The sequence below is a fragment of the Spermophilus citellus genome, assembly GCF_964194105.1.
Source record: "Spermophilus citellus genome assembly, chromosome: 11".
Classification (NCBI taxonomy): Eukaryota; Metazoa; Chordata; class Mammalia; order Rodentia; family Sciuridae; genus Spermophilus; species Spermophilus citellus.
Genome location: NC_138192.1, coordinates 128182125 through 128195632, shown reverse-complemented (window position 1 = coordinate 128195632; position 13508 = coordinate 128182125). Strand labels below are relative to the sequence as shown.

The following is a 13508-nucleotide window of genomic DNA, read 5'->3' as shown; positions in this document are numbered from 1 at the left end:
CACGAACTTGGAAGGCTTATGGAAAAAAAAAATCAACAAAATATTATTTAAATATATAGGTATATGAGCACATTACCCTCCTTTAACAGCCCTTCCAAGTGATACATGGCAAGAGCATCCACCATTTAAAACTGAACTCCCCAACTTTGCTTTTAGTAGTTATAAGAAGCTTTTATGTGTCAGAGGAAGAATTTGTTTATACTGAGAATCTCTAAAGTTTCTGACCTGAAGTAAAACATTTTAAAGTTTGACATATTATAATATCATAGCTCTCACTCAGAGAAAAATGAAGGAGTCCTCTATAAACCCTCTGGTTCTAGAATTAGTGCTCCAAAATCAAGCTATCCTAGGGAGAGACACCTGAGGACCTGATGGACAGCCATGTATATTAGTAGTATACAACAACAATAACAAAAGAGCCAAAGGGGGTCATGACAACTAGTTTTGGGACTGCTAAATGATAAAATTACAATATATCCTCCAAACTTACGCAATGTGAGAGAAAAATGAATAGTTATGTTCAGGACAACAGACATAAATGTGTTCTTTCCCTGGCAAATTATAACATTTGTTTACCCTTACTACACGGTCACTATCTTGAGTAGAAGCCGACTTTTCAATTATGTTCATATTAATGTCCCAATCTAACAAGAACAAAGCATTCTCCACTTAGAGCAGGGCCTAGCAGGGTCACCTTTACATAAACTCTTGTTAGGGATGCTGAAAAGAACTCTCTCCCAGCAATTTGATATTCCAAATCAGTCAACACTTATAATTTACCAATCTTAAGGAAGAATTCAGCTGTGTCATGAAATAACTCTTCAATCTCCAGCTAAGCATGCTGACCATGGCCAGGTGGTTTCAACTAGTTGATATTTCCCCTACAGGCACACACTTCATTATTATCATGATTCATTTCACCCTGCTCTCACTGCTAAAGAATCAGAATAGACTGATTTAGCACATCAAATTTCTCCCAAAGCCCAGTGTCTTTATTTGAGCTCTTCCTCCTCCCCCAAATCTTTTGAGTTATAATTTTACCCTGGCTTATGCACCTTCTATTTGAAAATTTTGTAACTACATTTTCATGCATACCTTAGAGAGCAAGGGACATTTCATGTGCTCTCAACCATGTGAGACACTAAATGAAAATCAGGAGTGCACAAAGTATTTGTGTGCACATATAAGTTTTGAATAAAAAATAAGGTGGAAGGTATCTCCTAAAACCCAAGTGTGTAAGACTGATTTTGAAACTGTAAAATTGCGTTCCCCTGTCCAGGAGACTGCTAGTTTCATAACACCAATTTGTTATTCTGGGTTGTTTTTCCAGAATCTGGAATACATAGGATAGTTTTAATATTTTCAATTTTTAAAAAGAACATGTAATATCTATACTATCTGGGTTGGGAGATCCCATTTTGGTTTGGAGGCTGTGATCTTTGAGATAAGCATTCCATGATTAACAATCTATCTATGTGCTCTACTTCTTAAGACAATTCTGAAAAGCTACCAGTTCTACCTCCATCATAAGATCTTGTCTTGTTCCTTTTCCCTCTTTATTTCTTCTTTCCTCTTCTCTACAAACATAACAAAAACCTCTGTAAAGATAGTCTTGACCTTTTTAAACACTTATGGGTGTCTACACACATATCCCAGGCTAAGCACACACATGCCTCTTTGGTCTTCTTTCTACTACATTTAACTTAAAGAGTGGAGGAGCTTCTAATAAATAAAAGAAAAATATTCCCCATCCCTCTAAGGCTTCTGTGAGGAAGAAGTCCACTTTCCATCATTTCAGCATCCAATTACTCATTCTATGTGAATAAGACCAAGACCAGCTCTTGTGTAAACAAATGGGTTATGAATAATCTCAAAGAACAGGGAAGAATGATTTTAACAATATAAAACTAGGAAATATTTACTTTGCTATGTGCACATACAGGAAGATGTTACCAGTTCCTTGTTCCTTCTCGCCTACTTGTGAAGATAGTGTACAAGAATGCAGGTCACCCTATCTGTGGCTCATCTGCCACATACCTCTTGGGAAAAGTGTATTAGCCAGTTATATTCTGACAACATGAACGTAAATAGAATGATCTTGTACAAACATCAAAATAACTTTTCAGTTCTAGAAGATATTCCAAATTAAATTGTATGATTTAAAATTTTTTTATTTTTATTTTATTTTTTTTAGATAATCTCAATTAACAGAATCCTATCAGGAAAGAAAATAGCTAATAAATGGATGGGAACTTCTGGACACCAACACTTAGCCAAGGACTGTTCAAAAAAATCAATACTGAATTGGTCTCCATGATTTATGTATTCTATCTTTTCCTTGTTTGAAAAAAGAGTACCTTAACTTCTCTAATCTTCCTGTAAGTCTCCTTTTCTTCTCAGCTCCTAAAAGATCACTGATAATAACTCAGTGATATGAAAGTTCTCTCAGTATCCTGAGATATAACATATTGGTGACCAGAGACTTGAGTCATTTTTGTACCAGAAATTTTCTGTTCCAGGATGATTCTACATTCCACTAGCTTGTGGTAGAGACAGCAAAGTTGGGTAGGTTACAAATTCAAGCTCTGCAATGGGGTTTTATATCTAGGGCCTCTTCCTAGGTGCATAACTTCAGACCAATTACTTAGCTTCTTTTTCTCAGTTACTTGTATCTGAAAATACAAAGAAACAAATAGAATTCTTATAGACTTAAATGAGGTAAATATCTATAGAGGCCTTAAACAACATACCAGCAGCTGAAATATATGTGTATGCTGGCAATTATTTTATTCTTTTTGCCTCATTTTTCCTGCTAGCACTACTAGAGAATCTTTAGGCTATTTTCATACTCAATTGGCATATGTCAATGATACTGATTAGAATCTCTTATTTCAGCCCCTTCAGTTACTGAATACAAATAGGTAATAAAACAAACAAATAAACAACCCAAGAAACATTTAATCCAGGCCTAGTAAACTCAAATACCCCAGCAGATGACAGAAATATATAAAGCAGCAGCTATAGTTAAGACAAGAGGAGATTTGCCCCCCAGCATTGTTATTCTCCTCTAAATATCTCTTTTCCTATGTCAGGTCACAAAATTAACCCCCAGTAACAGTAGAAAATATCAAGGATGGGAAACTACAAAACAAAACAAAAAACCAAACCTGTAGAAATGGAGATAAAACAGGAAATATCAACTTTTACCTCACTTTTTAGTGAATTAAAACTACAAACATGCTAAATTAATCACTGATATAAATATATATACATATTTATATTTAATTACATGCTTACTTTAAATTTAAGATATTGTTAAAAAAGAATAATTTTAGGGCTGGGGATATAGCTCAGTTGGTAGAGTGCTTGCCTTGCATGCACAAGGCCCTGGGTTCAATCCTCAGCACTGTCAAAAAAAGGAAAAAAAAAAGAATAATTTTAAAACGTACGTAATAATACATCATAAAGTTCAGTTACTATGAGGCAAAACAACTTAAAGTGAGCCCTTTTTCCTATTTTAAAACTTAGGGCTGATAATCACATCAAACTGTTAACAGCCCACTACACATCAAAAGTCCAGATTCACTTGCTGGCAACTTTTTAAAGTTATAAAAATATTTTTGGAAATACTTATAGTACAGCAGAAATTTTGAGAGCTTTAATCTTCATAAAAGCTAATGTGTACTAGGTGTACAGAGCACATCAGACACGCTGCAGAGCTTTTCTTGCTGAATCTCAAAACTATGCATGTTTGTTTTATACTTTCTACTGTACAGAGGAAAAAGCTAAGGAAAAATGAGTACTGAATATCCTGCCCAGCAATGCACAGTTAGGATTTAAATCCAGAATCCTTAAAGTCAAAGTCTCTTTTTGTCTTATCAACATTGAGCTTTAGATTTTTTCTCTTATAAAACAGTCTATGATATATTTTCATTGAACCATCTTGTGAGTTTGTAAATTCATGTAAATTCGCATTGTTCCTCAAATTGCAGTTATTTTCAGGAGCTCATAACAAACATTATCAAATAAAATAGACATAGTAAGGCCTAAAAATTGTTTCATGAAATTTCTATCAGTTTTGAGAGTGTGTGTGAATGTATTAGGCCTACTGATAAAAAATGTAACTTCTTACTATGGGTTGAAGTTTAAAAAAAGAAAAATGTACTTGAAAAGCCACTGAGCTAAAGTGTTTACTCTTTTCCTTAACTGAAAATAAATTATTCCAACCTTACTTGAATTCCAATGCTTATAAAAGTCATCAACCCAATGAGAAAATAAATGTTCTGAATGTCATACTACTAAGAGTACAAATAAAAGCATTTTCCAAAATCTGTTAGACTAGAATCCTTCTTCAAGATGTTTGTATTTCCTAGTGAAAGGGGTGTCCTGACTAAATAAACTTGGCAAACTGGGAAACACTGCACTGTTTCCTTTGCAAATACTCATAGGCATACTATTAAAAATTCTGATAAGCTCTGCAGAAACACAGTGACACAAATATCATCAAAAATAAAACTGGAGCTGGGGATGTAGCTCAGTGGTCGAGTGCTTACCCTGCATGCGTGAGGTCCCAAACTAGACTCCAGTAACACACCCACACACATAAATACAAAATAATCTGAGCTGGACATGGTGGTATGCATTGGTAGTCCTGTAGTCCTAGCTACTTCCGAACCTGAGGCAGAATTACTTGAGTTCAGGAATTCAAGGTCAGCCTGGGCAACCCAGCAAGAACTCATCTCAATGACAAAAATAAAAACCAAAATAAAAATGTAATTAACTGTATTTAATCCAGTGTTTCCTCAAGCTAAATTTTACCCTGGAACTACTTCTACCAGCAATTAATGGAAAACACTGTGTTATATGGAACTTACCTGGGAAAGGGGGAATCCTAAGCATCAGTCATTATCGATTATAATGCATAGATCACTTTCAAAAAAAAAAAAAACATAAACAGAGCAGAGATAAATAAACCAAAACTGGATTTTGTTTAATATTCATCTCTGCTGACTAAAAGAGAAGTTTTATCATACCATCACATGGATATATCACTTAACAGTTACAGAAACAATGTATTAAACCCTGAAACACAACATTGTAACTTGCATATGAAGACTGAACAGAGGGGAAAAAATGTAAGTAAAAGAACTGGAGCCAAAAGATGATTTATATGGGCTCATGATAGTAACCTGAGTTCCTGTCTCCATGTTGGGAGAGTCCAGAAGTAAATTAACTGGTCCATACTATGCCATTAAAGCAGGAAAGAGTTGTTTAGACAGACTAAGAACTCCCTGAGGCCAGGCACTTAGAATAATAACCTACAAAACAAACAAAAACCCCAACTGTGTGTGGACCAAGCTAATTAATAGTTATTTGAGGAGCTATGAATACTCATGGTACTAAGTATCACCCTCATTTCTTATAGGTTATAGTACCCTAGGCTAGCAAAGACTTGACATCTAAGCTAGCATTCCACCTTTACAAAGGTAAAGGATCAATAGCAATTACAGCCAGGCATGGTGGCACAAGCCTGCAATCCCAGCAGCTAGGGAGGATGAGACAGAAGGATTGTGAGTTCAAAGCCAGCCTCAGCAAAAAGTGAGGCGATAAGCAACTCAGCGAGACCCTGTCTCTAAATAAAATACAAAATAGGGCTGGGGATGTGGCTCCATGGTCGAATGCACATAAGTTCAATCCAGGGTACCCCCGCCAAATAGCAATTATAGTCAAAGAATACTGCCTTAGGACTATTCTTTACATCTCCAATTTGATTGTACATATTTAGTCCTTTCTTTTCCACTCTCATTCCCACAGTTAATGTTTTTCCTTTTCCCAAAACAAACAGCTCATACAACTTCACTATACAATTGTGACAATGAAACTCATGTGAGGCTTGAGGATTTGTTAATCATTACCTGACTAAATTTGCACTTTACAACCATATAACATTTTTAATTCTTAACTCCGTATTTCATAAGTACAAAGGTAGAAAACTGGAAAATACACAATTTGATGTTGCTCACATCTACCCCAAGCAAAGAACTCCAGTGCTGTGAAATAACTCCAGGCATCTGACCAACGGGGAGAAAAAAATGTTAAAGCGTGGTCACATGACATAAAGTTCTCATAAAGAAACAGACTTCAAGACCACAGCAAAACCAGAGATTACCTAGTACAGGAGAAAAGGGCAGGTCTTAAGCCTACACACATGATCGTGGAAAATAAGAGCAAGAAAGATTTGAGGGGTATTGAACCTAGGCCCCTTTGTATAATAATGGGAATACTGAAGCCCAGAGAAGTGGAATTACTTGTCTAGGGTGACAACATGATTAGTCATTGAGTCAGGACCTAGCCCGGTTAATTCCCAGGTTTCTGCCCTTCCCACTATAACATAGGCCTCCTATTCTCACTACAAGACTAACATGAAAAACAAACACTACCTTATGGTCTAAATAAACTATAAACCACTAATCAAATTATGACTCTAAAACATTTAAAATACACCATCTCCTTTAGGATTATAATGTGTGGGTACTGTTTGGGAACCTATTAAAATCCTCAATAGACTCTATTTATAACCCTCATGCTAAATCAAAAATGCTCAGCAAGAAACCAAGACCCTATGAAGGAAAATAAAACTATTTCAGATAAGAAAGTCACGCCCTATTGCAGGGAGCACACATTTTGAAATGAGGGAGATCTGAGTTCCAATCCTAGCTCAACAATACAATATTTGTGGAAGGTCCCACACTTTGGTTTCCCATCTGTAATGATGCTGGGCAGAATACAATTTACCTAGGATTTTTTTTTCATCTCCTTGATCCTTTGTCCATTTCAACTCTTAACCTCATACAGCTGCCCCTAAAACTTGCCAACTACATCACAATTGTGAGTATCAGTGTATTAAATCATTAAAAAAATCATGTGCCAAAGAGCATTTAACATATTGTGAATACAATCTTTGTACATGTGAATGGAAACGTTCGAAGACATTATTGCACAAAGAATAAAAATTTCTTTCATGCAAACTGCATGAAAAGTAGATCTGGCTCAAGATCCAGTCCTGTGGCAAGTGACTTCACTTTGTAAAAACTTCTGCAAAATTAATTGAACATTGTTCTAGTTACGGTGGATCTCAGTATTCCCACCTGCAGAAAGAACCATTCCAGTTAGTTTCTGAGGTACTAAAGTTTCTTCCACCTGGAACAGTCCATTATTAGCATCACAAAACATTAGATGTCTGGGCATTTGATATATGCCAGACCCTGCTCTAAGTACATTAGATGTAGCAACTCATTTAATCTTCTTACAACTCTTTTAGATGTGGTCTATTATTTTTCTCATCCAAGGAAATTATTAGAGAGATGTTAAGGAATTTGTCTAACATTGTAGAACTCAGAAGGAGGGGTGAGGGTTCAAATCCAGTGAACCAGCCTGCACCTATGGTTTCAACACCAGAGTTAATACTGCACCTCCAAATTCTATGAATCCAAGAGTGGGCCTTATAGATATATGAACAAAAACCTGTTCATGCTATTTCTTCTGTGTGCCTAATTACAGCTGATGTGTAATCTGTGGAGGGAGAGAATAGGGACCAATATGTTAACAGTACCTGTAACTTAAGAGCAAGCTACAGTTCATTAGAAAACGTTATAAAGTATCAACTTAATTAAGATCAAGCTATTTTTTGTTTCTCAAAATGTATTTTTTGTTTCTCAAACAAACATTTTATCAAAATTCATCAAAGTATTGTGATGTTTTAACATTATCTTATTTCCTGGTCCTCAACAATTTATCTGATGGATAATGATCCCAAGGAGACTGCCATGATATACACGAGGCTTTCTGCCTTTGTAACATGTATTTGAAAATGCTTACATACACAAAAACAAGAAAATATAAAACTACAAGTTAAAACACCATGTAGAATCTCTGTACCAAAATCTGAAGCCAGTCACAATCTATTCAGGATTATATAAATAGGTATGTGGCAGACATGATCAACATAAATGGCCAGGGCAAGCTTTACCTCCCTTCTCTGGGGCCACTTCACACCTGACTGACCTTTTCTAATTCTCTGCATGCCATTCTCCCTTTCTCTGCCAGCTTAACTTCACAGCTGCTATAAACCACAATTTTGTCCTCCCCTCATCCCTTTCATTTCAAGAGAAAAGTTAAAAGCACAATCAGACTATGAAGCTCTGTGAGACAGAAATGGCACAATGGAGGACTGCACACACACACACACACACACACACACACACACACACACACTAAAATGCTGATGGTGACAAGTTGTTAACTTGCAACCTCTGTTCTGCTACCCAGTACCTCAATAATTCCTCTCACAATCTTGGAGGGCCTGAGAAACAGAAGCAAAATATCTATCATTTTATTCCCAAACTAATCTACTCTACAAATGATAGTGGAGAGAATATTCATCCATCTTTCCTCTCCCCTCATATTCCAGACAGGTAAACGGCTGGGGTCCAGTTCCATAAGCACACACAGTCCAATCCCTTCTTTAATGAAGATTCCACTACCAGTCTTCTCTGGATCAAAGCCAAAAGAGACTGATGACTACATCCTTGTGCAATTCTTAGGCTATTTGGCTTGATCTGCATTCATACAGATTCAAGATCTTTACTCCTCAATAATTAAATAACAATGCAAGTCACAAACAATTTAGCCCAGAGTTTCACAGACTTTGTCTACTTCCCTTCAATTTTATCACATTTTATACATTTCACTTTTTGTTTGTAAAAACCAAAGTTTTACCAACCAAAGTTTTTGTCATTACCCATATTAATCAAGTGATCACATTCCTCTGTGTATAACACCCAAGGACAGCCTTAAAATCAAACTCCTAATTAACATGAGCCATGGGAAAGAGGCAAATGGATTTTAAAAATAGAGTTGAAAAAGAAACACCAAAAAAGGTATCCAAGACACTACCTACATTGAAGTTCTGTCCTACAATTGGATTTTATTTTTTCGTGGCAGAGGAGTGTAGTTGGAAGTGTGTATGCCTTTTTATGGCAGATAGAAAGTTGTGAATTAATTGTCAGAGATCAATCTGGAAAAAAGGCTCTTGGGAAAGTATGGAAGTAACTACATAAATCTATAATCTCACAAAAGTTAATTGAAAGAATAACCTTTAGTAAATACTCCAAAGTAATGCTATAAAAAAAGATATAATAAAACTGTTTTAATACAAGGACCTGCAGTCTAAAATGCTGAAGAACCTAAGTGAGCTGGCCTTAAAAAAAAAAAAAAAAAAAAAAAAGCTGTGTAACTATAGAAATTCATTTCATAACAAATTCTTTAATAAAATTGGCATTTTATTAAAGAAATGCCAATAGAAAAAAAATGCATCTAGTCCCATCTTTGTGGTGTCATTATCAAAAAGGGTTAACCTATAGACTGTCTCAGAGGGGTGAGTGGAGATGAAGAGTCACTGCACCTCAGTGTATGGGAGACAGTGTACCAGCCTTGAGAGTCATCTTTCCATAGTACCCTTCTAGAAGTACATCTGCTCTTATGGCAAAGACCTGCACAATCTCTTCCATACTTCATAATCACATGCCTCCCAAAGTTTATTCAGTAAGCAAGAGGATCCCAAAATTAAAGAGATGTTAATAAACATACTTCAAACAAGAAGCCTTTAGAAAAAGTTCAGTTCACAGTAGCAGTTACATAGCATGACTACTGCATTTCATGATAGAACCTTGTCAGGAAAAAGAAAATTTAAAAACACTTCCCTTGTTTTTTTGGAAAAGAAATCTTTAAAAAATATTTATGAAGAATTTACTGACAAAGGAATATTTAATAAAACATAGGTGCATAAATACACAATATATTGCTTTGTACAAAGAAAAAGACTGGAAAGAAAATAAGCAAAAATGTTAACAGTAGCCAGATTTAAGTGGTAAAATTAAGATTTTTCTTAATTAAGTATTTCTGCATTTCACAAACTTTTTACAAAGATCATGCTTTACTTTGATAAGCAAAATTTTAAAACTGAAAAAGTTGGCATTTATTTGTCACACACACAAATAAGTGCTTACAAAACCTAGAAGCTACTTCTATATTACAGACTTCAAAGACAGCTAATTATTTGCCAGTAATTACCCCCCCCCCCCAAAAAAAAAACCCTTAAAACAAAGCTAAAAAAAATTCATTCTGGCTCTCCTATAAAGTTTTTTCATAACTAAAAACAGAGAAATTTTTACCTTTCTAGAAAAAGGTCTATGTTTAACTTTCAATCCCACAACATTGGTTAACACTGACTTTTCACAAATGCCCTCTTAAAGAAGCAATTCAGGTTTAGCTCACTGTAGACACCTATTATACAGTGCAAGGAGTTTTGATGCATTTTAGGGAACTCGACAACAAAATCACCTATTGTGCAGATGAGCTTATTTTAACAGACATCTTTCCATTACCTCTTAAGAGACTAAGAGGTACTGTGCTTGGCCTGGAAGCGGATTTACTTAAATATCCATCCGGGAAGCTGTCAAAAATCGATCTCAAATTGCATTATATTCAATGGACAGAATGTCAACTCCTGCCTGGGCCTCCTCCACTCCTTTCTTTCACAAGAGCGCCTTTAATGTGCCTTAGCCTACATTTCCGGGCTCATGAGTCACTGAGAAATGAGCTCTAAGTTTCCCTTAGAACGTCGCTCTAACAGCAACTCCACAGCATTCAAGGATTTGGCCCCAAAATACCTCTTTAACCCGCCCCACCCTACCCCACCTCAACACAACAAACTCGAATTATCTACGATTTCTAAAACTACGCCTTTGTACCTTTGTCCTCTAGCTTTGCTGGCCCTGCACATACATCTCTTCGGCAACCCTCCCCAACCGCCTCCAAATCCCTCCCAGGCCTTCAGGACCGTGTTGGGCGCCGCCTCGCCCAGGAAGCCCTCCTAATTTATGCTAAGGCGGAAGCGAGCGGCCGGTGCGGTCTTCCCCGGGCACCTTTCTAGCCCCGTGTCTGGTCCTTTCACAGGACTTATCGCCTCCTTCCTGGTATCGTGGTTATTTGTGGACTGCTCTTATCTCCCACACCAGAGCGTAAGCTCCTCGGGGGAGGCGGCGCGGGACCCGGTTCACCTCCGAGTCCCTCCGGCTGGGACCGACTACGGCGCCCGCTCGCAGTCAGCGCTCGGGTGGCTTCAACCGAACTCAGGAACGCGTCGACCGCACAATTCCTAACCAGAAATCAGTTAGACATTTTCCCGAAATGACGGCCACAAAGATGCCATCTGCTCCCGGGAACAGAAACCTGCGCGGGGCCGGACAGCGGGGCCGGAGCCGGGCGCAGTGGGAGTGACAGTTGGTCCGGTCCGCACTTCCCTGCCCTCCCGACACTGGCCGCGGTCGCCCCACGCCGCCAGCCCGCAGGAGGGCGGCCGAGGTGACGGCAGCGGACCCGCGGCTCCCGGAGCCCGGCCGAGGCTCCGGGTGCCTTGCGCCGGCGAGGGCAGCAAGGAAGGCTCCGAGAAGGGCCGGGCCCGGCCGCTCCCGCCACCCGAGAAAATGGAGGCGGCCGGGGCTGCGGCCGGGCCCGGCGTCAGCGCCGAGAAGGGCCTGGCCTGGGGTCACTCACGGGGCTCGGCCGGGCCGGGTGGCTCCCTCTCCGCCTCCGCGTCGTCGCCGTCCCCGTCCTCGGCCGCCGCCGCCGCCTCGGGCTGCTCGCTCGGTCCCCGCGGCGCGGCTCGGGCGCTCGGCCCCTCCGTTGTCTTCCGCCCGCTGCTACTCCCGGAGACGGGCTCCCGCGGCGGCGGCGGCGACTGCGCGGGCGGACGGCGGCCCAGAGGTTCTCGCGGTGGCCGCCGCGCTGCTGCGCTCGCTCGGGATGCGGCTGCTGCTGAGGGGATCGACGCCGCCTTTGCCTTCGCCTCCGCCCAGCTCCTGAAAGCTCAGTCTCTCAGGCCGCGCCGCTCCCGGCGCTCCGCGCCCCGCTCCCGGCCAGAGCCCGGCTTTGACGTGCGCACTGCGCAGCCGCTGAGGGCGCGACGTCGGGTAGCGCCGCAACGCCCCCTTCTGCCTCTGGCGCCCCTGGGCGATCGGGCGGACTCAGAACACCCACATCGCGCGAGACTGGAGTAGAGGGGGTGCAGAAAAAAGCAGAAGCCCAGAGCGAGTTCCTCTTCCTTCTGCCCTTTACTGGCTGGTGCTCAGCTCCTGCTCAGCGTCTTAGCACTCTTCCTGGAGGACTACACGCCTACCTTCAGCGACACTTCCTCGACTCTTAAAGCTTTAATTCTGTGAAAGGCCTGGAGCCGACTTAGTGCACAGCTTCTTTTTTGCTTGTAAAAAACGGATGACTTCATTTTAGCATCCCTAACAGTATAGAAAGTGGTAGGATGTAGGGTTCAGCCTGGATTTAAACCCAGTTCCACCACGAACCTAGGGATGTTTTACCACTGAACTACATCCCAACCCTTTTTATATTTTAGGATCTTGCTAAGTTTCTGAGACTGGCCTCGAACTTGTGATCCTCGTGGCTCAGCCTCCTTAGCCGCTGTGAATGGCTGTTTCCTCATGGTACAAAAAAAAAAAGAAAGACAAAAGTGTGATAATAGTAGTACCTGCCTTAGGTTCACGCCGATAAATAGGATACTGTTTTACAAAAGACTGATGAGAGAGTCTGGTAGTTAAAAAAAAAAAAAAAGATTTTATGTGTATTTGTTTCTGTATTTTTAACTTGTAATCAAAGAAGATTTGCGAGTGCCTGATGTGTACTGGACACTATTCTAGGTGGTGGGTCTGTGATCTAAAGAGTTCCGGCTTTTAAGAGAAACAGTACACAAAGCAACACGTAGACCATTGAACAGTGTGAATTGCTGGAGAGGAACAGCCCTGGGTGAGGAGGGGCTGCTGTTGTGCAGCTAGCTCCATAAAGACAGCAAGGGCCTGAAGGCCCCTGAGCTTTGGAGAGGCGGAGCAGGAGGACCCAGGGCCTGAGGAGGGCATGTGCTGCTGAGCCAAGGGATGGCAGGAAGTTAGGAGAGGGGGAGAGAGTGGGCCCTGTTGACCCAAGTGCGGACTGTGGTATTTACAGGAGACAGGAAGCCATGTGGAGGGTTTTGAGCAGAGAAGGGACTTGGTATGACATTTTAGAAGGGTCACTGTGGTGTGAAGACAAGACTGAAAGGCCTGAGGGTTTCAGCAGGGACACTAGTTAGAGGACATTGAGATCATCTAGATGGCTAGCTGGTGGGGGAGGGGAGGGGGAGGGGAGGGAGAGGGGGCATAGCTCAGGAGTAGAGCACCTGCCAGGCAGGCAGGAGGCCCCCCGCGTTTGATTCCTAGGACCAGGAGAAAGAGAAGGAAAAAGGGAGAGGGAGAGAGAAGACAGGGATGTCTCCCTCCCCACCCAGGGCTGCTTTTCTCTGTAGCAATTCACACTGTCCAATGGTCTACGTGTGGCTTTGTTTACTGTTTCTCTTAAAATCCGGGACTCTTTAGCTCACAGACCCATCACCTAGAAGAGTG

General features: G+C 40.5%; 1 protein-coding gene across 1 annotated transcript in view; it reads right to left on the bottom strand.

The window, feature by feature from the left end:
• Nucleotides 1-12635, bottom strand: part of CAB39 (calcium binding protein 39) — a 77418-nt gene extending 64783 nt beyond the window's left edge. The window contains exon 1 of the mRNA XM_081262117.1: nt 11617-12635. The gene's annotated coding sequence lies outside the window, so the exon portion shown is untranslated. The remainder of the gene's footprint in view (nt 1-11616) is intronic.
• Between the last annotated feature and the right edge of the window lie 873 nt (nt 12636-13508).